We start from the raw sequence: 27,938 nt of genomic DNA, 5'->3' as shown, positions 1-27,938 counted from the left end.
AGGAACTTTTACTTATACATCCTCAACTATGCCCGTACACATATATATATGCAAGCCAACAAGGCTAATAAAATGATATACAAAATACGAGCCGATAAGGCTAAGGGACATCTAGCTATACACAACTGTCTACGAGCCTCTAAGAAGAGTATGAAACATCATCATATAGGCGGGACAGGGCCCCGCCATGCCCATATGTATATACATAAAAGAATAGTACCAACAGCTGCAGCTCCGGATCAAATGGAGCTCCTCTAGGCAATCTCTGGATATGCAGCTTAAGGATCAAGTCTATCTCCCTGTCCACCTGCAGGCATGCGTCCTTTCAAATATAGCAATGTAGCAATTCATAAATAGTAGGTAATAACAAATATAAATAAATAAACAAACATCCCTCAAGTATCTACTTCTTAAACTAAGTCCCCAGCAGAGTCGCCATGCTGTTATGCCTTATATTTAACGGATTAAAATTAGTTCACAACTTAAAACTATATTTCCTCTGGTTTTGCAAATTTTTAGAGTCGCCACCTAATTTTAGGAAATATTAGGAAACCATTTGTAAAATGTAAACTCCATTTTTTAGTCTTTGAAACCTGTGAGATTCTAGGTAAGGGTTTTATTTACCCCGATGGGAAGGTGTTAAGCATCTCCCAGAGCCTATCCGAAGACAGTCTTTAAACTTAGCTTAATTAATACTAGAGGGGGATTATTTAATTATTTATTATTAACTATTTAAAGAATTGAGGGAAAGAAACTACTCTCTCAAAACTATTTGTATAGAAAAGAGAGTTTTGAAGTAATTATAACTATGTGAGTAAATGCATATTTATAAAGGAAGTAGTTAATGCTGATGTATGCGTGAGAAAAATATGTATGACATTTATTTTATATAAGACTAGTATGTATAATATAGAATAAGAAGATATATATTTTTTTTTATAAGAAAATAACGTATATATGTGATATGTATATCATGGGTAACTAAACAAATAGTTATTGATGACATGATAGTACTATATATATGCATATAATGTAAAGACGACCAAGGGAATTAATGGAAATAAGGTAGTATAAGTATGGTACGTGTTTAAAAAATAATAGTATGTAGGCATACTCATTGTAAAGGAAAGTAATTAATACGAGTTGTAAAATTATATGTACTAGGGATGTATATTGTTTACAAAAAGAGTACATGTGTATTTTTTGAAGATTAGGTATAAATATGGTTATTGTATATAAGGGCAGTATATATAATGTAGAGTATGAAAATACATAATTTTTTTATGAGAAAATACATATTTTTTTTATGAGATATCATATGTAAAAATAGTGTAAAGAGGTATACTTTTAGAAATAGCCAAGGAAAATATAATAATACGTATAAGTACCGTGACATATATATATATATATATATATATATATAACTACACGCATAGTGTAAAGATGATTGGCTGATTTAATAAAAATAAAATAAAATAAGATAGTATATATATGTATATAAAAAATAGAGTATGTACCTTGTAGCTCTCGTAAAATAGCTTGGGCCACTATACTTGAACCCTAATATAGAGTTTTCGTATTGAACTTGCAAATTAGCCTGCTCACAATATTAATAATTCCCAAAGAAAATGATTTGACCTTGTGTTTTTTAAAACCATTTGGGCCTGTGCAGTGGAACAAAGTTTTTATAAGAGAATCAGCTTTATTTCCTAGAAAGTATGCGTTTAATTCTAAAAATAGCTCTCTAAAATATCTCTTTACGTTAAGGCATTTTCAGATACACAAACATGCTGTCAAGAACAAATAATTTTTGAAACAAATGTTTCATTTTTTCCTACGTTTCAGTTGCCTAAAAATCTTATCAACGACTACTTAATAGAGAAGACTCTAACTTGTTTTAAAGTTCAAGAAGTGACGTGAATGCCTTAAGCAAAAATCAACAGAGAAGTTGACCTAATAGGAGAGATACACCAAGTTCCACTCTTTCACTATTTTTTCCACAAAACATAAAGGGCATGCTCTTTAAATTATCTTAAGCCTTGTTTTAACCCATTTGGGATGAAGGAATGTTACTTTTAAACATCATGTTGAACGCATAAAAAAAAAAAGAAATAGGAAAAATAGTTATATAGACAACAGATTTATCCACACTTACGTTCAAACCATTGCATGTATGATTTTTTATAATATTACGATAAGACAGTCTTTCAAGACCGATGGAATCTGAATACCAACAACTCGATTAAACGCCTCAACAATAAAATTCATCTTTTCATGAAACAGTGATTGTTCATGAGGGATTTCACCCTCATTAACCTGTTACGTAATAAAAATGACGCAACGGGAAAGTAACGATCAATACGACTATTCACATGCTTGGTGAGTTCATAAATGTTCTCTTTAAACGTTAACAACTTGTATCAACTATTTTATGCTGATTCATAGCAAACAAAGAATAAAAAGATTCAAATGAGCAAACTCGAATAAACGATAAGAACAACGAAACGACTACATCTCTACTTCTAAACTAAAAAATAAAATGGAGACGAGAATCACTACTAGCTTGTAGCAAACGAACTGATTCACATAGGCAGAACTAGGAACGAACGGCTAAAATAATCAAGGGACTACACTTAATTCTGTAAGCTAAAATGAAGCGCTAGAAAGACGAGTGTAATTACCTTCTTTGGGACAGCGAACTGAGGCTAGTGTCGTTGTCTAGTCTCCGAACCCGCTTAAAGCAATCCTTGCTTAGCCAAGAACAACCAAAATTATACAGCCAAAAAATTTAGAGTTAATGCATGATTTTCTAAGAACATAGAAAGAACTATGGATTTTTTAGTTACGAAGGCTTATGAAAAAGAAAAGGATTTTGCAATTCAACTTTAAAGTAAATAAAAGTTTTCTCTCCAGTTCTCAGCCTATTTCAAAGGGAATTTTCAGCCTTCAAAAAACCTATCTCGTATTTATAGGCAAACGCTGAGGGGGTTTCAACAGCTTTTTCTAGGGGATTTTGCCTTTGAATTTCGAATTAAAAGGGGGAAAATTCTGCAATTTCGAAAAATGTAATGATGAAAAAAACAGTGACGGATTTTCACCATTTCAGAGCGATTTGAAGGCTAGAGGTCCGAATCTAGTGGTTTCTTCATGGTTTTAGGCTCCAACAGATTGAAACGAGCCTTTACCCTATGGATTGTTGGAAGAACGGCCTAAAATCCCAAAGATATTCGCGTGCTTTTCGATCTGGGGGGCTGATTCGACTTGGACGAGCTGTTCGAAGCTCTATCACTTGGAGAAAATGGGAGAAAGGGACTGGGGTTGATAGCGGAGGTGATGTTTGTTCTTTATCCGGTGGTCCGACGGGTGTGGTGGTGGTGAGGCGACGTGATGGAAGTGACGACAATTTTGGCTAGGGGCTGGTTAGGGTTACGCTTGGTTGAAGAGGAGTGTAGGGGTCGTTTGGTTAGGGCTGTTAGGGTATGAAGTTTAGTTTTAGGGATTTAGTGTTATAGATGATTAGGCCGGGTCGGGGATTTTGGGCTGGGGATATTTTAGGCTGCTGATTTGGTTTAAAGGGAGATGGCCCAATATCTTTAGGTAGATGATTATTTCCTAATCCCTTTTTACTTTTATCAATTAATTAAAATATGCTTCTTTATCCTAATTAATTCCCAAAAATATACACCTGTATAAATTACAATACAAGTAATTTAATATACGTATTCAGTTTTAAAAAAAAATAGAGTAAAAGATGATTAATATGGTAATAAGTAGGATTTAAAGGAAAAATGTCAACACCAATATTGATATAAAAATATCTACATTATTTTTGAGTCATTTTAATTATAAAGTATGATGTTTAGTAATTTTTTAATTATAGAATATGATGTTTGGTAACTTTTAAGAAACAATAAAAATGTTCTTAATTTTAGAGAAATATATCTTATTTTTAGAGAAATATATCTCGCAAAATAGCGTAATAAAGCGTAATAATTAGTGAAAATATTCCTAACTTGTTTCGGGAATTTTCAGGACTAAGAAGCATAGTGAAATTAATTAAACGAAAAAGGAGGGCCAAAATTTGGTGTCAACAGCTTGTCCCTCTTCGACCAAGGATGATGAAAGAGTCTTTGGACGAATACATTGACATAAATTCAATTTTGTCCCGATGAGTAAATCAGATTGGGTTCGGAAAGAGTACAAGTGAAAAGAGTAGTTCTTTGGGGAATCGCGAGGTGAGTTTATGAATTTGACCGAACTCTGGTTCCTGAGTAGCCTACATATCTCGGGTCATAGGAGAATTAGGTCGATGTAGTTCGAACAAGGAGACAGTAAAATTTTGAGAGGTCCTCAAAATTTTGCCCCAGTGTCTGAATTATGAGGACACTGGCTTTCTTGTTATGGACAGGGAATGGTAGTTTTGTTGGAGATTTGGAAGGTTGAGTTGTTGAAAATTTTTGAGTGGTCCTCAAAAATTTGTCCCAGTGTTGTAGTTATGGTAACACGGGGGTTCGGAGATGGAAAGGGTAGTGGTTTCAACATGAGCGAAAATGGCTAGGATGGAATACGACTGACTTGACTCTGAGTCCCTTACATATTGAAGAGGACGGGAATTAATTCAGATGGGTTCTAAAGAAAACGAGAAGATAAAAATTTTTGAGGGATACTCAAAATTTTTTCCCAGTGTCGACTTATGGTGACACTAGGTGTTGTTAGGAAGATGTAGTCAAGTTTGGAGGGAGAAGATTGCTGATGAAAGATCTTTCTGAAGACGGGATGTACTTTTGCAGCCTCCTAATTATAAATTTGGCGGCCGCAACACACTCATAATCGAGACTCTACACGAATGCATCTATGTGCTGTCATAGGATCATATCAGTCCGTCGTAGAGGACTGACCCTTAGAATTGTCCCAGTATCGCATTATGACGACTTTAGGATGCGAAAGAATTTGACTGAGTCTCTAGAATGTAGATTCTCAGAAGAAGTAGCTTATTTTTTTTAAAATTGGAAGAAAAACTGATTGGCGAGCTAAATCGGAGAGCGGATTCATTGACTCTAGCTTGTGAGTTTGATATCCTCATCAAGCGGGGTGCCTCAGTTCGCTGTGTCAGAGATAGTTCCACGTTGTATTGTGTTGACATGCAAAAGATGTAAAGATACCTGTGCAGTTCAAAGTTGTAATGTAATAATAACATAAGGAAACAAAGGAAAGGATTGTAGACAAACTAGAATTGAAAGCACCGATTTGCGGAGCGACTGAAATGTAAAGCTTAAAATCGGCGGAGCGGAACCGCTAGCAATGTAGGGGCTTCCGGTTGGCGGAGCAACTGTAACGTAGGGGCTTCTAGCTGACGGAGCAACTGTAATGTAAAGCTTCCGGCTGGCGGAGCAACTGTAATAAAAAGGCTTCTGGCTGGCGGAGCAACTGTAATGTAAAGCTTCCGACTGGCGGAGCAACTGTAATGTAGAGCTTCCGGTTGCGGAGCATTTGTAATGTAAAAGCTTCCGGCTAGCGGAGCAACTGTAATGTAAAGGCTTCCGGCTGGCGGAGCAACTGTAATGTAAAGGCTTCCGGCTAGCGGAGCAATTGTAATGTAAAGTAAAAATCTCCGATTGGCGGAGTCATTGGCGAAGTTAGACGGCGGTCCCCGATTGGTGGGGTAATTGACGTTGTTAGACAGTATCCTCGATTAGCGAAGTTAGTTGACGCATTAGATAGCATCTCTGATCGGAGGAGTTAGTCGCAATTAGATCATATCTTCGATTGGCGGAGTTAGTCGCAGTTAGATCGTATCTCCGATTGGCGGAGTTAGTCGCAGTTAGATTGTATCTCCGATTGGCGGAGTTAATCGCAATTAGATTGTAGATCTCCGATTGGTGGAGTTAGTCACTGTTAGATTGTATCTCCGGTTGGCGGAGTTATTTAACGTAGTTAGAAGGTAGATCTCTGATTGGCGGAGTTATTATTAAGTAACAAAGCTGCTACGGAGGCCCCTCGAATAATCGACCTTTACTCTGCTCCTGGAGATACCTGTAAATATAAACGAAACGTTCAGAGATGAATAAGCCAAGATAACAAAATAAAATAGGAGAAGGTTATTTTGGCTCATGATGTAGTGATGGATCTTGTGACGCCTCCACTGGAAGCTCGTTTCGATGTCATCTCGTCCTAATTCCTGTCAATCCTGTACTCAAAGAAAAATTCTTAGTTTGGGAGGGGGTGTTGATTTGTGTCTGTCGTGGCCCTAGCCTTGTCACTTAAATCCTTTGAGCTTCTTCGGTTGTAGGATCACTGTCCAGAGACTTGGTAGGTGGAAATGTACATAAATGCATTTTGAAAAAAGAAAAAAAAATGGTTTTTAGAAATCAGATATGCATGTTTATATACTACGTATAAATGCAATAAAACTCTATCATATTTTAGATTATGACATGTTCTGAAACGCATTGAGCTTCTCCATTCTGATACCTGTATCCAAATGGTGTCTTTGCATAGTCTGTTCTTCTGATGACACTTCTTCATATTCAAACCAAGTGCCGCGATATGTTTGACGATAAGACCGATCCTTAATCTATAGTTACATTACAAATAAAAGGTTTCCTAAGGGTATTGACCGAACCTTTTTAGGTTCCCCACGTATCCCAAATAGGAATTAGGTCTGTACGTAGTTCGGGGGGTACAAATGAAAAGAAAATGATATGTAATATGATGTGACCGAGCCTGACTCAGGCTGCCTACGTATCCAAATGGAATCAGGTCGTAACGTAGTTCAATTACAATAAAGGGGTAAAATAATGCAATGACCGAGCCTGACTCAGGCTGCCTACGTATCCAAATGGAATCAGGTCATAACGTAGTTCAATTACAATAGAAAAGAAGATTAATAAAGGGACCGAATCCGGTGGGGATTGCCTACGTATCCCACCGAGGAAAATCAGGTCGAATTGTAGTTCCAGTTACATGAAGATAATGTTTTTGGGGTTTTCTATTACAAGAGACCGGACCCGATGTGGGTTGCCTACGTATCCCACCGTGGGAAGTCAGGTCAGCGTAGTTCTGTTACAATAGAAATGCAAATTACAACGGAAAAGAAAAAGCTAGCTTGGATGTCTTCAGATGTAGTACTTCTTGATCGAGTCTGAGTTGATGGGCTTCGTGCTCACTTTACCATCCATTTCTGCCAAAATCAATGCTCCTCCTGATAGCACTCGATGAACCACGTATGGACCTTGCCAATTTGGTGCGAATTTCCCTTTAGCTTCGTCCTGATGAGGAAATATTCGCTTTAAAACCAACTACCCTGGTTCGAATTTCCTAGGTCTTACTCTCTTGTTAAATGCCTTGGACATCCTGTTCTGATAAAGCTGACCGTGACAGACAGCGTCCATCCTTTTCTCATCAATGAGCATCAACTGTTCGTGTCTACTACGTATCCATTCTGCATCGTCCAAACCAACATCTTGGATAATCCTTAGAGAAGGTATCTCTACTTCTGCGGGTATCACAGCTTCTGAACCATAGACCAACATGTAGGGAGTTGCTCCTGTGGATGTTCTAGCAGTGGTACGGTAACCAATCAAAGCATATGGTAACTTTTCATGCCATTGCATGTGACTATCTGTTATCTTCCTCAAGATCTTTTTGTTGTTCTTATTTGCTGCCTCGACTGCTCCATTCATCTGTGGTCGATAAGCTGTGGAATTTCGGTGGGCAATCCTAAACTTTTCACAAGTCTCTTTCATAAGATCGCTGCTGATATTGGCATTATACGCGATAATTGACTCTGGAATCCCAAATCGGCAGACTATATTGTTGCGAACAAAATTTGCTACCACCTTCTTTGTTACTGCCTTGTACGTTGAAGCTTTGACCCATTTAGTGAAATAATCGATGGCTACTAAGATGAAGAGATGTCCATTTGATGCAGGGGGTTCGATAGGTCCAACCACATCCATGCCCCAAGCTGCGAACGGCCAAGGGGAGCCCATTACATTGAGCTTATTTGGGGGAACTCTAATGAAATCTCCGTGAACCTGAAATTGATGGCACTTTTGTACATAGCGAATGCTGTCACTTTCTATAGTCATCCAAAAGTATCCCGCTCGCAGAATCTTCTTTCCCAAAGTGAATCCATTCATGTGGGGTCCACATGTTCCTGTGTGTACTTCTTCTAACAACCTTGTCGCCTCTGCGGCATCCACACATCTTAGCAATCCTAGATCTAAAGTCCTCCTATATAGGATTTCTCCATTAAGGAAGAAGTGATTTTCCATTCTCCTCAAGGTCCGCTTCTGTTTGTTAGTAGCATTTTCTGGATATTCTCTCGTCTCGAGCAACTTCTTAATGTCGTAGTACCATGGTTGGCCATCCAATTCCTCATCGACATGAATAAAATATTCTTGCTGGTCGTGTATTTCTACCTTGATAGGGTCGATGTAATTCTTGTTCGGATGTTGGATCATTGATGACAATGTCGCAAGGGTATCAACAAACTCATTTTGGATTCGAGGGACATGCTTGAAGTCAATCTCTGTGAACTGCTTGCATAACTCCTTCACGCAATGTAAGTATGGGAGAATTTTGACATTCTTGGTGGTCCATTCTCCTAGTACCTGATGAACTAATAGGTTAGAATCGCCTACTACCAAAAGTTCTTTGATGTTCATATCAACCGCCATCCTATGCCCGAGGATGCAAGCTTCATATTTCGCCATATTGTTCGTGCAGGGAAATCTGATCTTTGCTGAGATAGGGTAGTGCTGACCTATCTCGGAAACCAAAACTGTTCCAATTCCAACTCCTTTGAAATTTGACGCTCTATCAAAGAACATCCTCCATCCTGAATAAGGCTCTGAAATATCTTCCCCTGCGAACAGTACTTCCTCATCAGGAAAATAGGTTGTAAGCGGCTTGTATTCATTGTCTACGGGGTTCTCTGTAAAGTGATCCGCCAATGCTTGTCCCTTGATGGCCTTCTGAGTTATGTACACGATATCAAACTCACTTAACAAGATCTGCCATTTTGCTAATTTCCCGGTAGGCATCAGCTTCTGAAAAATGTATTTGAGTGGATCCATCCTTGAGATCAAGTACGTGGTGTACGCGGATAGGCAGTGCCTCAACTTTTGTGCGATCCAAGTCAAAGCACATCATGTGCGTTCCAACAAAGTGTACCTTGCCTCGTACGGTGTGAATTTATTACTTAGATAGTAAATGGCTTGCTCTTTTTTTCCCGTCTCATCGTATTGTCCCAACACACATCCGAACGAACCATCCAATAAGGACAAGTATAGCAATAGAGGTTTTCCCGGTTCTGGCGGGACCAATACGGGTGGACTGGACAAGTACTCCTTGATTCTATCGAAGGCCTTCTGACACTCTTCTGTCCATTCTGTGGCAACATCTTTCTTCAACAGCTTAAATATGGGTTCACAAATCACCGTCGACTGTGCGATGAATCGACTAATGTAATTGAGCCTTCCGAGGAAACTTATTACGTCTTTCTTGCTCTTCGGGGGAGGCAAGTCTTGGATTGCCTTGATTTTTGAAGGGTCCAGCTCTATACCTTTTCTGCTAACAATGAATCCCAATAATTTTCCAGCAGGAACTCCAAATGCATATTTTGCTGGATTCAACTTCAAGTTGTACCTCTGCAATCCTTCAAAGAACTTCCTTAGGTCAGTAAAATGATCTGAACTCCTTCAAGATTTGATAATGACATCGACCACGTAGACTACGATCTCCTTATGAATCATATCATGGAACAAAGTAGTCATGGCCCTCATGTAGATTGCACCACCGTTCTTGAGGCCAAATGGGATTACTCGGTAGCAGTACACTCCCCATGGGGTGGTAAGCGCCGTCTTTTCTGCATCATCCTCATGCATCAAAATTTGATGATATCCTGCAAAGCAATCGACAAATGATTGCAACTCATGTTTTGCACAGTTATCGATGAGTATGTGGATGTTCGGAAGGGGAAAGTCATCCTTAGGACTAGCTTTGTCGAGATCCCGATAATCCACACATATCCTGATTTTTCCGTCCTTGTTTGGAACGGGCACAATGTTGGCCAACCAGGAAGGGTAGTTTGTAACCCTTATGACATTTGCTTCAATCTGCTTAGTGACTTCCTCTTTGATCGTTAAACTCAAATCGGGCTTGAACTTCCTTGGCTTTTGCTTGATCGGCGAGCGGGTGGGATCAGTTGGTAGCCTATGAGAGACGATGTCAGTGCTCAACCCAGGCATGTCGTCGTAGGACCAAGCACACACGTCATTAAACTGCTTAAGCAATTCCATCAATTCTTGCTTCCGTTCAGCTTCTAAGTGTATGCTGATCCGAGTTTCCTTCATTGTTTCGTCGTCTCCTAAGTTAACTATCTCAGTTTTATCCAAGTTTGGTTTCTTTTGATTCTCGAGTTGCTCGATCTCTTATGGAAGGTTCTCAGGCATCATGTTTTCGTCGTATTCCTCGTAATCTTGTTCGCTATTTGTACTTTGCTCAACGGTTTCGTTTCATGTCATAATCATAGAATGGATGTTTTTACTAGTTTGAGTGCTCAAAAAGAAAAGCGAGTATAAGTAAGATGTGATATTTTAATAGAAAAATAAAAATGCATTTTCATTAAAGAAGCATTCAATGCTTTTAAAGAAAGAGGCGGATTACAAAAGAGCACAGGCATGATTCAAGCCTCAATTGATCATGCTATTTTGAAAACAAACTACAATTCCACACTACCAAGACTCCCGGCGAACCAAGGATGGGCTGACGGTCCAATTCTGCAAGATCTCTCCTAGTTCGGCATCATGAATAGTCGGTGTCTCGGCATCTGCATCAGTCTCCCCACAACACTCCTCGATCATTGTCACGAACAGATTCTCCATTCCTTCTATGATATCTTCATCGACCTCTGGCATAATCATCTAACCCTGGACAGGAACTTGCTCTGGCACAAAGATTCTCTTGACATCGCTAGTTTCTCCAAACATAAGATCATGCCCGAGCCCAAAAGTACCCTTTTGCTACTTCAGTTGGAGTGGTTCAGTTATGCCATCAAATTTTAGGCCTAACCCAGACTTTGGCTGGTAGCCGTACTTCAACATCTCTGACGCTACCATCTTTTCTGCGCTCGACATCTTCATTTCATTAGATCCTACCATCTCACCTATTTTTATAGCTTGCATGATTTCCATAGCATGAAAGGTAGCTCCATCTAATTCTCCCATTTCCTCAATGACCGAGCTAGAGTGTTCAGAATAGATGGGGTGACTGAGTTCCCCCTGAACTACGATTTTCTCCCAACCCCATTCGAATTTCAAACACTGATGCAAAGTGGAAGGAACGGCTCCAGCCATGTGGATCCGTGGCCTTCCTAACAACAAGTTGTAAGTTGACGATATGTCCATCACTTGGAAAAGGACTAGGAACTCCACGGGCCCGATCTACAAATGTAGACATATTTCTCCAATGATACCCCTTTGTGTCCTATCAAAAGCTCGAACCTTCATACGGCTTTCTTTCATTTCTCTCGTGTCCATCTTCAAATTTCTCAAGGTGTTGAGAGGGAAAATGTTACACCCGGAACCTCCATCAACAAGTACCCTGGATACAAACTTATCTCCATACCTCACAGTGATGTGAAGTGCTTTGTTGTGTTCTGTTCCTTCTGGTGGAAGCTCATCATCGCGGAAAGAAATCTTGTTTACTTCAACCGTCTGCCCCGATTGTTGTGGCCGGCGTTTCACTCGTCGTCTCATTCGATATGCTTATTCCACTCAACACCTTAACTAAAGCGTTCCTGTGGGCTTCAGAACTCATCAACAAAGACATGATCGATATTTGGGCAGGTGTCTTCTTCAACTGTTCCTCGACTGAATAATCTTTGGTTTGCATATTCTTCCAGAATTCTGCTGCCTTAGCATTAGTAATGTTTCTTTTTTGATTGTGCTCTTTTCCTGAACTTCCTATGTTTAGATCCTCCAGGACATAACATCTTTCTGACCTTATCATTCCATGGGCGACTGCAGTTTCCATCACCTTAGCCTTCCCTTTCGATTGATAGTCCCATGGGACTGCCGTAGAATCATAATCGTGCTTTCTTGCGATAATAGTGGTCACCACGGATCTTGGTTGGTATGTCTGAACAGTTATAGGCGCTCTCAACTGTACCGTGATGATTGGAGCAGTTGGGGATGTTGCGATAAATGCCTCTGTGTTTCCAACGGGCACAATGGTTCCCTCCAAGTCATATTCCTCATCAAATGATATCATATTAACCGCCCGATTTCCATGATTTGGTAGCGGGTTGTTGTTCACATTTGGGGACGCTACAGTGCATTGAATTGCTTCACTCTTGATTAAAGCTTCAACCTGATTTTTCAAACCAAAGCATTCCTCGGTGTCATGTCCCTGAATTCCTGAATGATATGCGCAATGTTTGTTCCCATCAAAGTTTAGAGGAATTAGGTCAGGGATTCATCCTTCGATTGGTTGAAACAATCCTGTTGTCCTCAACCTTTCAAATAACTGGGCTAAAGGCTAGGCTATAGGAGTGTAGGTTCGGGTATTTCTGAATTCGGGAGTTGGGTGAGGTCTTGGGGCATATGTTGGTCTATTTTGGTGAACGGGTGCTTGGATAGAGGTGTAAGGTCTTGGAGGGTTTTGGTAAGTGGGGGCTCGTGGTGGGTTGTAATGCAGTTGGGCGTTATAAACTGGGTACAAGACATAAGGGGCATGAGCAAAGATTTGGGGCTTTGTAGGGTATGGGCGAGACGACTCTCCTCGCCGGTACTAAGGTGTGATATTAGATACGCCCTCCTTCTTCTTCTTAATTCCGCTGATGGAACCTCATTGTATAGCTTTGCTTGCGGCTTGCAGCGCAACAATTGATTGAATCTTTTCGGACTTGATTCCTTCTTCCAAAAAGTCTCCCATTTTGACCAAATCGGCAAAATTTTGGCCCATCGATCCCATCATCCTTTCAAAGTAGATGCCTTTCTGAGCTCGAATGAAATACTTGCTGAGTTTGCTTTCGTCCAATGGGGGCAGAACTCGGGCAGCCTCAATTCTCTAACGCCTTGCGTAATCCTAGAATGATTCAGTCACCTTTTTTTGTATGTTGCCCAAAGAAAACCTGTCTGGTGTGATCTCAGTGTTGAATCTGAAGCAAGTCATAAAATCCCCAGCTATATCCTGCCAGTCGCTCCACTTGCGAGAATCTTGGCGAGTATACCAAGTGAGCGCCTCTCCTGACAAACTTCTGATAAACAACTTCATCCTAAATTTCTCGTTCCTTCCCACTCCTACTAACTTGTCGCAGTAGGCCCTCAAATGTGCATGAGGATCACCTGTCCCGTCGAAAATATCAAACTTGGGAGGTTTGTACCCTACCGGCATGCCAACATCCAGGTGTATACACAGATCATCGTAATCCAGACTCTCACTTCCCTGGGTGACTCGCATGCTCCTCATTTCCTGTTACACCCCTCGTGTTCGTAGTAGTAGAACCTATGGTTTCCTAGTCGGCTATACCCTTGGAATAGAGACCCGAGCCCGAGTTTGGAGGTAGAAAATGTCTTACCCCATGCACGAGGGTACCAGCAGATATTCCTGGCAATTTATAGAGTTAGAAGTTGAACGAATCGAATCGACGTGATCTGAACTGAATCAAAAAATCTGCAGGACACCAGTCATCATCGACGGGTCATCGACATGTTAGACGGACCGTCGATGTGTGGCGTCGACAGGATCCCGCAACCTTGCATCTGCAGGTGCAGGTCGAGGAGCAAGTCGACGGACTGTCGACCTGTCGACGGGGCGTCGACCCACTCATCGAACCGGACCACTGTAGCCTTTTTGGCTTCCAAGTATAAATAGGTGGTTCACGACCCTATTTCATATTTTCCTCCTTCCAAAATTAGAAAAACCCTAAGATATTCTCTCCCAATATTTTCCATCATATTAGTGAAGATTTGACAAGACCCGAACCCCGTAAACCCGAGATGGTGAAGAAGAAGGTTGCTTCTAGGGTTTCTTCAAGTTGTGGAGTTTAGGGAGTTGAAGTTGAAGTGATTCTTGGGATTCTTGACCTCTCAAGGTATGTAAAGGTTTCTACCCTTATATTTAAGTTGGTTATCAAGAGTTTTAGTGATGTTAAGTGAAGAGAAGGTAATTGTGGAAGTGTTAAGTTGATGAAGGGCAATGTAGTGATATAGGGTTATTTTAAGAGATGATTGGAAACGGGTTTACGTATATTTTGATATATATATATATATGTGTGTGTGTGTGTGTGTGTGTGTGTATGTGTGTGTGTGTGTGTGTGTGTGTGTGTGTGTTGTCATTATTGATGTGAGTATTGTAGTTGATGTGGGATCGAATGAGAAGTTGGAGAGTGGTAAGCTTACAAAGGAAATTATTGTCTATAGTTCGTTGAGCTTTATACGCATTTGAGGATGGTTAGTAAGCGAAGTAAATAGCCTAATTAAGCCCTATATTACCTTAATTGTAGATTTACAAGTTTAAGAGGTAGAGGTTAGGCGATTGGAGATACTCCAAGGTATGTTAAGGTCATTCCTTTCTTCTTTTGGCATGATCCTATGATATGATCCAACAAGTGAGTAAGCGAGCTTGCATATTGCTCTACTCTTAGAAGCGTTAGAAGTACTTCAGTCTTTGATGTTCATATACCCCATTTATGAGTAATCCTTCTATTCATGGGTCCAATCTTATGTAGCCAGTTCTGTGCATACAGCTTAGTCATGCATTACATTCATTATATATTTATGTACATTGACCCGTGACTAGAAGGCGTTATATACGCACATATCGATTATATACGCGAATATTAGATATATGTAACGTATAAGAAGAGATATAGGCATTATATACGCATTACTACTATGATGATGATATTGATTATGGCCACAGAGGAGCCAATATGATATGACGAGATGCCATAGAGGCTTACAGGCATTATATACGCACGTACATAAGGCGTTATATACGCACTCATATAGATGAATGACCACCATTGATAGGTATGAGCATGCAATTATGTGCCGACAGAGGCATTGTCAGTTACGCAGAATTATGCAGATTTAGGCAAATACTAGTTCATACAAGTACATGCAGTCAGTCATTTCAGTTATGAGTTCAGATCTTATCCATGATTCTTATGTATATATGTTGTTCTTATGCCTTACATACTCGGTACATTATCCGTCTTGACTCCCCGTTGCTCGGGGGTTGCGTTCATGCCCGCGATGCGGGGAGACGGATAGGGTGGCCTAGCTCGGTAGGACCTCTAGATCTAGCATTGGTCGGTACGCTCCATTTGATCCCGAGCTACGATCGGTTTGGTATGCCCTTTTTGAGATGTGTATGCATATGGGTATGACGGGGCCCTGTCCCGTCCTTTCTACAACTTTTATTCTAGTAGAGGTCTATAGACAGTTGTATGTAGTAGTCAGACGATGTAGCCTTGTCGGCTTCCATTCTTTTGTGTACAGTATATGTAGCAGCCTAGCTGGCTTGCACTGTTCTTCCGCATGTTGTGTATATATATGCAGTTGGGCTGACTTTGTTGGTGATAGTCATTTTTCCCTTAGACCTCAAATTGTAGTGTGATTCGGCCAGTTTGAAGATCAACACAAATCAACCTCTGTTTGGGGGATAAAACCAAAATAAAGACAATTGGAAAACAAAAAGGTTAGTCTGGGAAGCTTTAGAAAGAGTAGAGCAACATGTTTAATCAAGTAATTACGTCAAGTTGACGTGCAAACGAGCGTTCCCTAATTGTGGGACCTCTTTTTACTAGAGGTAAGCCTACGGTTCAAACAATAATAATAAATTGATCCAAGTTTTAACACATTTCGGATTCGAAATAAACTTAACTTTCATTTAGCCAAAAGGATAGGCTGATGGAAGCCTGAAATAAACTTGCAAGGGGTGACCACGAGGGCATACAAAGGGATTGGGCCATACGGCGCTCTTACGACTGTAAAGAAAAAGGAGAAAAAAATAGTTTAGGGCCATGTCGGGTCCATGTCGTCCCCATCATATGCTGGATCATAGTGCGACCCTGGGTCATACTCTGGAGACCCCTCTACTGGTTCTTCTTCTTCTTCTTCTTCTTCTTCTTCTTCTTCTTCTTCTTCTTCTTCTTCTTCTTCCTCTTCTTCTTCTTCTTCTTCTTCCTCTTCTTCTTCCTCTTCTTCCTCTTCTTCCTCTTCTTCGTCTTCTTCGTCTTCTTCTTCTTCTTCTTCTTCTTCTTCTTCTTCTTCTTCTTCTTCTTCTTCTTCTTCTTCTTCTTCTTCTTCTTCTTCTTCTTCTTCTTCTGAGTTCTTCTTCTGATGAGTTCTTCTTCCGATGAGTTTACCTCGATTGCTTCCCAATTCTCTAGGTCTACCTCCATGTTGTCATCATCAACTGGAGGTATCATGTTATCAACATAGCCTGGAATCACTTGTTGGTATATGGGAGTAGTAAGATACATGTGGGGTAATACTTCATGTGAAACTTGAAACACCCTTTCATAATGTATGTATATCGATCCCGGAAGCCCTTCTCTGCCGGTGTGCTCGAGGCCTTCTCTAATCATACCATGCATAGTACTCGGAGTACACCATTACTCCGTAACGATGGGTGAACGGATCACATTTATCCAACCTTCCTGCAACCCCCTTATCCTTGCAAGAGGTATTTTACCGTCATAATTATTTTCCGCTAATGCCATGAAAGACCACAAAGGGATGTCTTGATTTATGCTGAACTGTCGTAGAACCTTAAGTGGAGCATATGGTTGAATTCCTTCCAATCCAATTAACTCGATAAAATAGTCGTGGTTCTTTCTCAAAGAATGCTCTTCCAAGAGAACCGCCACTGGATGACGTCTCCTGTGAGATGAGTCAGATAACCACGCCATTCTTCCTACCCCACTGGTGCGATCCAAAATCTTAGTCTCTGCTCGTGGCTCTAGATTCTATTGAGGACACCTTCTGTATAGTTATTGATTGGTGCCCTCTTGTTACACCTCAGAAAATTTCATGTCGTCATGTGGTGGATAGACTGACACAGGGTGAGACGAATACAATGTCCCTGCAAGTAAGAAAGGTTACTTAACGGTTCTAATTAAGATTCCAAAGATGTTTGAAGCAAGAGAAAGAAAGTTCGTTGAAGAATGTTAAGTATAAGTCGAGTTTTGAAAGGGGTTGCAAGTACCGAGCTAATGTTGATCTAATGATGTATTGAGGGAAAGTTATAACACTCCTTAAGTTGTTAATGAAGTGTTAAACAAGTGCTAAGAAGGTTCAATAAGGATTGGAGATCAAACGAAACGACGGAAATAATTTCAGAAAAGTGGAGTTATACGACCACTTATACGGTCCGTATAAGCGTCCATATAACCCAACAGAAAAGATGTTTTCCCTGATGGTGAAATACGGACACTTATACAAACCGCATAACGGTTCGTTTAAGTCCCGACGGGCTGAATAATTTCCAAGTATAAATACATGTTCCCACTTCTAATTTTTCATTCTCTCCACTTCTCCACTTCTCTCAAGACCTCTAGAAGGTTCTACATATTTCACTAGCATAAATCCAAGGCAACTCAAGGATCAACATCATTAATCCAAGGAAATCAAGTGCAAGGAATCTCGTTGGGGTTGCTAGAAGCAAGAATTTCTTTGGAAGAGGAACTAGGGTTTTCTTCAAGCGAAGCATTTCTATCCAAAACCCATTCCTACACAATAAAAGGTGAGTTTTATGATCATTTCATGTTATTTAGAATATTGAAGGGTTGAAAGACTTAGATTATGGAAGAAGGTAGAATATGGAGCTCAAATGTGAAATAATGGTGTTCTTGAATAATAGTTGACATGAACCATAATTCTTGAGATGTTATGAGTATAATCTTGTTATAAATGGTATTAAGAATAGTGGAGAAGCATTATATGAGAATGAATGTGGTGTTGTATTATGGCCATGGTTATGGATGACCTTGAGAAGGAATTTTGAGAATTGAATAGTGTCGAACTTGCCGAAGTTATTGAATATGGTATTATGAATGTTGTTATTGATGTTTGGGAGTTGTTATGTGATGTAGGGAAAGTTGTAGAAACAAAGGAGATGCTGCTTAATTTTCATTAACTTTAGTTTAAGCTTAAGCATGTTATCGATTACCTAACCTTAGCACGAATTCCCTTGAATGTAGAATTACGAACTTGGAAGGAAGCGTTTAGTCGGCAAGTTAGAAAGGCGAAAAGGTATGTAAGGCTAGTCCCTTCTTTTTCTAAGGCATGATCCTTACAATATGACTTCTTTATCTTTCCATGACTTTCTTACATTCCGGAAACTATGAGTCTATGATTAATAAGAGCTTTTCATGAAACAAAGATAAGAAATGCATTATGAATATGACAATGACGATGATGAGTTTAATTCTAGAGATTCCAAAGCTTATGATAAGATATTCTTATAAAGCTAATGATTCCTTGATGTTATTCATTGTTGTTAGATCCACCTTAAAATGCTAGTTCCTTCAAGGTGAGGCATGATGATCATGACTATGCCCTAATGGAATCGGGGGTCCTCGCCCTTACGTCACCCCAATAGAGTTGTAGTATTTAATTGATTTCTAATGCATGCTTTATGATAAGTATATGATGATGAGATTACACCGAGCCTAGATGGCCGGGCATGACACCGCGAAGGTGGGCGGCTTATGATTACACCGAGCCTAGAGGGCCCGGCATGACACCGCGAAGGCGGGTGGGTTATGATTACACCGTGCCTAGAGGGCCGGGCATGACACCACTAGTGGGCGGCGTGTGACAGTTACCTGGACGCGGGTTAACGATGTTGGTATATTTGATATGCATACCATGTGTTTACCTTTAAAGCTAAGCAGGTTATATCTTCGCCTCATGTTTCGTTATTTCTTTATTATGGTAGTATTACTCATGCCTTACATACTCAGTACATTTTTCGTACTGACGCCCTTTCCTTTTTGGACGCTGTGTTTATGCCTACAGGTAGACCGAGAGACGGTGCAGACATGTAGGAGCTTATCAGCGGATTCACAGGAGAACTCCACTACTCTGGAGGTGCTACTTATGGTCATATTCTTTTGTGTATATATTTGGGCACGACGGGGTCTTGTCCCATCCTTATGACAAAGTATTGTAGTAGAGGCTCGTAGATACGGATGCGTGGGTAGTTGATTCTTATGGATACGTCAATGTATATTCTTGTATATCATTTTTGCAGCCGTAAGGGCTTGTGTATATGCATGTGTTGCCTTCAAGATTATATGTGTCCAGGATGAGTATGATGACTAGCGTAATAAGTGGTGCTCGGTAGTCAACTCTGGGTACCCATCATGGCCCCCTAGTCGGGTCGTGACACCTCTGATAAAAGTGCTCCCTGGCCCAAATTTCTAGTAATAAATTGCATCCCCCAAAGAAATCGTGCCCTCTCGAGCAAGCAGACAAAGCCCTGAACATTTTTGCCAGAAGCATTGGTACCATTGTTAGTCTCTCGGGACCTGCGAACATGGTGAGGACCACAGGCATCAAGTTGATATTAATACGGCCCTTTCTTTTCGGAAAAATCATGATCCCCGGGAAAGCAAGTGTAAAGGCCATAGGGCGAGCTCTCTGCCACTTTTCTCTAGTACAAGTGAACTCCTCCAGATACTTATTGTAACTCTCTCGGCGTCCAAATCTCTGAAAAAGATAGTCCAAGCCTACCCACCCATTCTCCACCTTTCTTAGGGCGGGCAAAACATCCAAACCCAAAGTGTGTAGAAACCTATTGCCAGACATGATTGATGGCAGCATTGGTCTTTTCCCTTCAAAGGACAAGTCCGTGAAACTACTGATTTCCTCCAGAGTAGGCATGATTTCGAAATCCTTGAACTTGAACATCACGGTAGTAGGGTCCCAGAATTCGATCAACAACTTAGTGAGCACTTTGTTAGCCCGAATATTCAACAATGCTGTCAGAGATCCCAAATGTCTCTTGATTTCATTTTCTTGTGCAACCTTGACATTGGACCACCAGTTTTTCAGGTTATGGGGGGCTCTAGAGACCATGTGGATGTTAGGGTTATTCTAGTTAATTTCCATCTGAAAGAAAGGAGAGGTAGGGTAAGCCTATTGTACCGAATCTATTACAGTTTAGTGCTTGGATCAATTTATCATTTTGACACCAAAAGATCATGTCGTTAGGTTCAGAACCTGTTGACAAAATGGAGGCTACCTAATTGCAGCGACAATACCTTGGATTGTCCTGCCTAGGGTGTATGCAGCATGACCTAAAACTTTCTAAGAGTAGATTATTTTTCCTAGATTTTGAGAGTGGGACCGGACAACTGCGAGGTGGCTCGGAGTTAGACTCATATACCGACCTCTGAAACTAAAGAATTTGAAAGAAATTCGGAGAAGCGCAAAGCACAACTCGCGTGTACATTGTGTGTATGTGTACGACCAAGACTCGATAGGAAGTGTGATGACAGTGTAAGGAAAGCAGTAACACGTAGTGTTTTCAAACAAATAAGGAACGCAAGTTTGGCTTTGGCTTGCGTCCTTTCAAATATAGCAATTCATAAATAGCAGGTAATAACAAATATAAATAAATAAGCAAACATCCCTCAAGTATCTACTTCTTAAACTAAGTCTACTAAAGTTAAAACCTAGGGGAGGTCCCCAGCAGAGTAGCCATACTTTTATGCCCTATTTTTAACGGATTAAAACTAGTTCACAACTTAAAACTATATTTCCTCTGGTTTTGCAAATTTTCAGACTCGCCACCTAATTTTTGCAAATTTTCAGACTCGCCACCTAATTTTAGGAAATATTAGGAAACCATTTGTAAAATGTAAGCTCCATTTTTTAGTCTTTGAAACCTGTGAGATTCTAGGTAAGGGTTTTATTTACCCCGAGGGGAAGGTGTTAAGCATCCCTCAAAGCCTATCCTAACACTAGAGGGGGATTATTTAATTATTTATTATTACCTATTTAAAGAATTGAAGGAAAGAAACTACTCTCTCAAAACTATTTGTATAGAAAAGGGGGTTTTGAAGTAATTATAACTATGTGAGTAAATGCATATTTATAAAGGAAGTAGTTAATGCTAATGCATTCGTGAGAAAAATATGTATGACATTTATTTTATATAAGACTAGTATGTATAATATAGAATAAGAAGATATATATTTTTTTTATAAGAAAATAATGTATATATGTGATATGTATATCATGGGTAACTAAAAAATAGTTATTGAAGACATGATAGTACTATATAGATGCATATAATGTAAAGACGACCAAGGGAATTAATGGAAATAAGGTAGTATATGTATGGTATGTGTTTAAAAAATAATAGTATGTAGGCATACTCATTGTAAAGGAAAGTAATTAACACGAGTTGTAAAATTATATGTACTAGGGATGTATATTATTTACAAAAAGAGTACATGTGTATTTTTTGAAGATTAGGTATAAATATGGTTATTATATATAAGGGCAGTATATATAATGTAGAGTATGAAAATACATATTTTTTTATGAGAATATATACATTGAGTATGTTTATCGTATGTAAAAATAGTATAAAGAGGTATACTTTTAGAAATAGCCATGGAAAATATAATAATATGTATAAGTACCGTGACATATATATATAAGTACACTCATAGTGTAAAGATGATTGGATGATTTAGTAAAAATAAAATAAAATAAGATAGTACATATATGTATATAAAAAATAGAGTATGTACCTTGTAGCTCTCGTAAAATAGCTTGGGCCACTATACTTGAACACTAATATAGAGTTTTCGTATTGAATTTGTAAATTAGCCTGCTCACAATATTAATAATTCTCAAAGAAAATGATTTGACCTTGTGTTTATTAAAACCATTTGGGCCTGTGCAGTGGAGCAAAGTTTTTATAAGAGAATCAACTTTATTTCCTAGAAAGTATGCGTTTAATTCTAAAAATAGCTCTCTAAAATATCTCTTTACGTTAAGGCATTTTCAGATACCTTGAAACATGCTGTCAAGAACAAATAATTTTTGAAAGAAATGTTTCATTTTTTCCTATGTTTCAGTTGCCTAAAAATCTTATCAACGACTACTTAATAGAGAAGACTCTAACTTGTTTTAAAGTTCAAGAAGTGACGTGAATGCCTTAAGCAAAAATCAACAGAGAAGTTGACCTAATAGGAGAGATACACCAAGTTCCACTCTTTCACTATTTTTTCCACAAAACATAAAGGGCATGCTCTTTAAATTACCTAAAGCCTTGTTTTAACCCATTTGGGATGAAGGAATGTTACTTTTAAACATCATGTTGAACACATAAAAAAAAAAAGAAATAGGAAAAATAGTTATATAGACAACAGATTTATCCACACTTACGTTCAAACCATTGCATGTATATTTTTTATAATATTACGATAAGACAATCTTTCAAGACCGATGGAATCTGAATACCAACAACCCGGCTAATCGCCTCCATAATAAAATTCATCTTTTCATGAAACAGTGATTGTTCATGAGGGATTTCACCCTCATTAACCTATTACGTAATAAAAATGACGGAACGGGAAAGTAACGATCAATACGACTATTCACATGCTTGGTGAGTTCATAAATGTTCTCTTTAAACGTTAACAGCTTGTATCAACTATTTTATGCTGATTCGTAGCAAACAAAGAATAAACAGATTCAAATGAGCAAACTTGAATAAACGATAAGAACAACGAAATGACTACATCTCTACTTCTAAACTGAAAAATAAAATGGAGACGAGAATCACTATTAGCTTATAGCAAACGAACTGATTCACATAGGCAGAACTAGGAATGGACGACTAAAATAATCAAGGGACTACACTTAATTCTGTAAGCTAAAATGAAGAGCTAGAAAGACGAGTGTAATTACCTTCTTTGGGACAGCGAACTGAGGCTAGTGTCGTCGTCGAGTCTCCGAACCCGCTTAAAGAAATCCTTGCTTAGCCAAGAACAACCAAAATTATACAGCCAACAAAATTTAGAGTTAAAACATGATTTTCTAAGAACATAGAAAGAACTTTGGGTTTTTTGTTACGAAGTCTTATTGAAAAGAAAAGGATTTTGCAATTCAACTTTAAAGTAAATAAAAGTTTTCTCTCCAGTTCTCAGCCTATTTCAAAGGGAATTTTCAACCTTCAAAAAACCTATCTAAAACAGCCCAGGAAGGCCGTATTTATAGGCAAACGCTGAGGGGGTTTCAACAGCTTCTTCCAAGGGATTTTGCCTTTGAATTTCGAATTAAAAGGGGGGAAATTCTGAAATTTTGAAAACTGAAATGATGAACAAAAAAGTGACGGATTATCACCTTTTCAAAGCAATTTGAAGGCTAGAGGTCCGAATATTCTGGTTTCTTCATGGTTTTAGGCTCCAACGGATTGAAATGAGCCTTTACCCTATGGATTGTTTGAAGAACAGCCTAAAATCCCAACGATGTTCGCGTGCTTTTCGATTTGGGGGCTGATTCGACTTGGACGAGCTGTTCGAAGCTCTGTCACTTGAAGAAAATGGGGGAAAGGGACTGGGGTTGTCAACGGAGGTGATGTTTGTTCTTTATCTGGTAGTCCGACAGGTGTTGTGGTGGTGAGGCGACGTGATGGAAGTGATGGCGATTTTGGCTAGGGGCTGGTTAGGGTTACGCTTGGTTAAAGAGGAGTGTAGGGGTCGTTCGGTTAGGGCTGTTAGGGTATGAAGTTTAGTTTTAGGGATTTAGTGTTATAGATGATTGGGCCTGGTCGGGGATTTTGGGCTGGGGATATTTTAGGCTGCTGATTTGGTTTAAAGGGAGATGGCCCAATATCTTTAGGTAGATGATTATTTCTCTAATCCCTTTTTACTTCTATCAATTAATTAAAATATGCTTCCTTTTCCTAATTAATTCCCAAAAATATACACCTATATAAATTACAATACAAGTAATTTAATATACTTATTTATTTTTAAAAAAATAGAGTAAAAGATGATTAATACGGTAATAAGTAGGATTTAAAGGAAAAATGTCAACACCAATATTGATATAAAAATATCAACATTATTTTCGAGCCATTTTAATTATAAAGTATGATGTTTAGTAATTTTTTAATTATAGAATATGATGTTTGGTAACTTTTAATAAACAATAAAAATGTTCTTAATTTTAGAGAAATATATCTCGCAAAATAGCGTAATAATTAGTGAAAATATTCCTAACTTGTTTGGGGAATTTTCAGGACTAAGAAGCATAGTGAAATTAATTAGACGAAAAAGGAGGGCCAAAATTGGGTGTCAACAGTGACTTGGACATCATCTATTGGTACAATTTTGGAAGGATTTCCAATGCACTTACGAAGCATCAATACATGGAAAACCGGATGGACTGACTTCAAATTCGAAGGTAGGTCTAGTTCATAAGCCACTTGGCCTCCCTTGCGTACAACCTCATAAGGCGCCCAATATACCGAGGACTAAGCTTGCCCTGTTTTCCAAATCTCATGACCCCCTTCAGTGGTGACACTTTCAAGAATTCCCAATCTTTCACTTGGAACTCTAAATCTCTTCGACGATTATCTGCATAGGATTTCTGATGACTCTGAGCTGTTAATAATCAATCCTGTATGAGCTTGATCTTCTCTATAGCTTGCTGGACCAAGTCTGGCCCTATCAGTTTAGTTTCTCCTATTTCGAACCACCCAATTAGCTATCTGCACTTGCACCCATAAAGCCTCATACGGGGCCATCTGGATACTGGAATGATAACTGTTGTTATAAGCAAATTCAATCAGCAGTAGGTGATCATCCCAACTATCTCCAAACTCCAACACACATTCCCGTAGCATATCCTCTAGAGTTTTGATGGTACTCTCAGCTTGCCCATTAGTCTGTGGATGAAATGCTGTACTAAGACTCAACTGAGTCCCAAACCTTCTTGAAACAATTTTCAGAAATTGGCTGTAAACTGTGTCCCTCTATCGGAGATATTAGATACTAGGACACCATGGAGTCGCACTATCTCTTTGACATAAAGCTTTGCATAATCTTCAGCTGCGTATGTAGTTCTGACTGATAAGAAATGAGCTGACTTCGTGAGTCTATCCATAATTACCCATATAAAATCATATTTGTGCTTAGAACGAGGTAAGCCTGCGATGAAATCCATATTTATCACTTCCCATTTCCAAGTCAAAATTTTCATAGCTTGCAACAATCTACCGGGCTTTTGGTGTTCAATTTTCACTTGCTGACAATTAGGACATTGAGCCACAAACTCCGCTATGTCTTTCTTCATTTCATTCCACCAATATATGGATTTAGGATCATGATATATTTTTGTTGCTCCGGGATGAACGAAAAAGCGGGAACAATGGGCTACTTTCAATATTTGATGGCGTAATCCTGCAACATCAGGAACACACAACCTGCCTCGACATCGTAGAACTCCATCTACAGAAATTTCAAAGGATGACTTCTTTTTTTGGGGAAGGGTATTTCTGTAGTGAACTAGCATGGGATCCTCGTACTGGCGCTCTTTCACCTCAACTACTAGTGACGAGATAGCTGAATTCTGAATGGTAGCTCCCATATTGCCCGAGTCCATTACCCGGACTTCTAGGGTAGCTAACTGCTGGAGCTCCCGAGCTGACTCTCTTTTCTCTGACTGAACATCACATAAACTTCGCATAGATCTACGGCTGAGAGCATCGGCCACAACGTTCGCCTTCCCGGGATGATATAGGATGTTAACATCACAATCTTTCAAATACTCCAACCATCGCCATTGTCGTAAATTCAATTCTTTCTGCTTGAAAATATACTGAAAGCTCTTGTGATCTGTATAAATATCCACATGGACACCATACAAATAATGTCTCCACATCTCCAATGCATGAATTACCGTAGCTAACTCAAGCTTATGGGTTGGATAATTTTTCTCATGTTCTCGCAACTGCCTTAAAGCATAAGCAATCACCTTACCATGCTACATCAACACACACCCTAACCCAACGCCCGAAGCATCACAATAGACAACATAGCCTTTCGATCCTTCTGGAAGTGTCAGGACTGGGGCAGAAGTTAATCTATTCTTTAACTCCTGAAAGCTGCGTTCACAAGCATCCGTCCATTGAAACTTAGCTGATTTCTGAGTTAGCTTTGTCAATGGTGCAGAAATGGAAGAAAAGCCTTATACAAACCTCCGATAATAACCTGCCAAACCCAGAAAACTACGGACCTCCGTAGGTGTAGTAGGACTTGGCCAAGTCTTCACAGCCTCCATCTTCTGGGTATCCACCCGAATACCATCGGCTGAAATAACATGCCCCAAAAAGGTCACCGAATTCAACCAAAACTCGCACTTTGAAAATTTTGCAAACAGCTCTTGAGTTTGGAGAACTCTAAGGACGGTATGTAAATGATCTGCATGTTCTGCCTCAGACCGAGAATACACCAGGATGTCATCAATGAACACAATCACAAATAAATCCAAGAAAGGCCTGAACACATTGTTCATCAAATCCATGAATACTGCAGGTGCATTGGTTAGCTCAAATGACATTACCCGAAACTCGAAATGACCATATCTTGTTCTGAAGGCCGTCTTAGGAATATCTTCCTCCCTAACTCTCACCTGATGATACTTGGATCTCAAGTCTATCTTTGAAAACCATTTGGAGCCTTGTAATTGATCAAATAAGTCATCAATCCTTGGAAGCGGATATTTGTTCTTGATTGTCACCTTATTCAGTTGTATGTAATTAATGCACATTCGCAGGGAGCCATCTTTCTTTCTTACGAACAACGCGGGTGCTCCCCATGGGGATGAACTAGGCCTAATGAAGCCTTTCTTGAGCAAGTCCTTCAATTGCTCCTTTAACTCTCTCAACTCTGCAGGAGCTATTCTATTACACCTCAGACATTTATGTCGTTGTGCTTTGAATAGACTACGCAAGCTTAAAGTGAACATGAAGTCCATATGACCTTAAGGAGAGTATTTGCGTACCATAAGATTTTGAAGTCACATGAATCCGTGGAACTAAGTTCGTTGAGGAAAGTGAAGTATAAGTTGTGTTTGGGAAGGTTTCACAATTATCGAGTTAATGTTTATTTAATAATGTCTTGAGGAGAAGCTACAGGCTCCTTAGATGGTTAATGAAGTATTATACAAGTATCAAGAAGGTCCCACAAGGATTGGAAGTCAAACGAATCAACGAGAACAATTTCGGAAAAGTTGAGTTATACGACCACTTATATGGTCCGTATAACTTTATACGGTACGTATAAGGGTCTGTATAACCTTTACAGAGAAGGAAAATCCCTGGTGGGATTATACGATCGCTTATACGGACCGTGTAAAGTTATACGGACCGTATAAGTGTCCGTATAACCAAGTCGGGTCATTTTTTCCAGATTTTTTCTCTTTTTATATATATATGACCCATGATCATTTAATTCATTTCTCACATTCTCCACAACCCTTGAAGGCTCTAGAACATTCCCTATGTCATATTAACACAAACTCAAGAGAAATCAAGGATTAATTACTAAGAATCAAGAGAATCAAGTGAAGAAAGGTCCACTAGGGTTGATAAGAGTCAAGAATTCCATTGGTATTGAAGTTGGGGTTTCTCTCAAGTGAAGTATATTCATCCAAAGTTCATCTTTACATGATCAAAGGTGAGTTTTACATCTATTTCATGTTATTAAGAGTATTTGGTTGTTGAATAACTTGAATGAAGGAAGGAAGAAGAATATGAAGCTCAAACATGGATTTAATGATATTCTTGAATAGTAACTTGACTTGAGTCATAGTCCTAGATATGCCATGAGTATAATTTTGTTGTGGATGATACTAATGACGTTGAGGAAGTATTATGTGAAAATAAATATG

General features: G+C 39.2%; 1 long non-coding RNA gene across 2 annotated transcripts; it reads right to left on the bottom strand.

Moving 5' to 3' along the window:
- On the bottom strand, positions 1 to 23,734 carry LOC132042217 (uncharacterized). Of its 2 annotated transcripts, none has more exons than XR_009411390.1 (3): positions 23,385 to 23,734; positions 22,950 to 23,014; positions 1 to 307 (listed from the first exon to the last, which is right to left on the bottom strand). It is a non-coding gene; the product is annotated as an uncharacterized LOC132042217 (long non-coding RNA). The 2 variants fall into 2 exon arrangements; XR_009411389.1 differs by lacking the exons at positions 22,950 to 23,014; positions 23,385 to 23,734 and adding exons at positions 2,682 to 2,746; positions 3,099 to 3,466.
- Between the last annotated feature and the right edge of the window lie 4,204 nt (positions 23,735 to 27,938).

This window comes from Lycium ferocissimum, unplaced genomic scaffold (assembly GCF_029784015.1).
Source record: "Lycium ferocissimum isolate CSIRO_LF1 unplaced genomic scaffold, AGI_CSIRO_Lferr_CH_V1 ctg1413, whole genome shotgun sequence".
Lineage (NCBI taxonomy): Eukaryota > Viridiplantae > Streptophyta > Magnoliopsida > Solanales > Solanaceae > Lycium > Lycium ferocissimum.
This window is presented reverse-complemented; position numbering and strand designations above follow the sequence as displayed.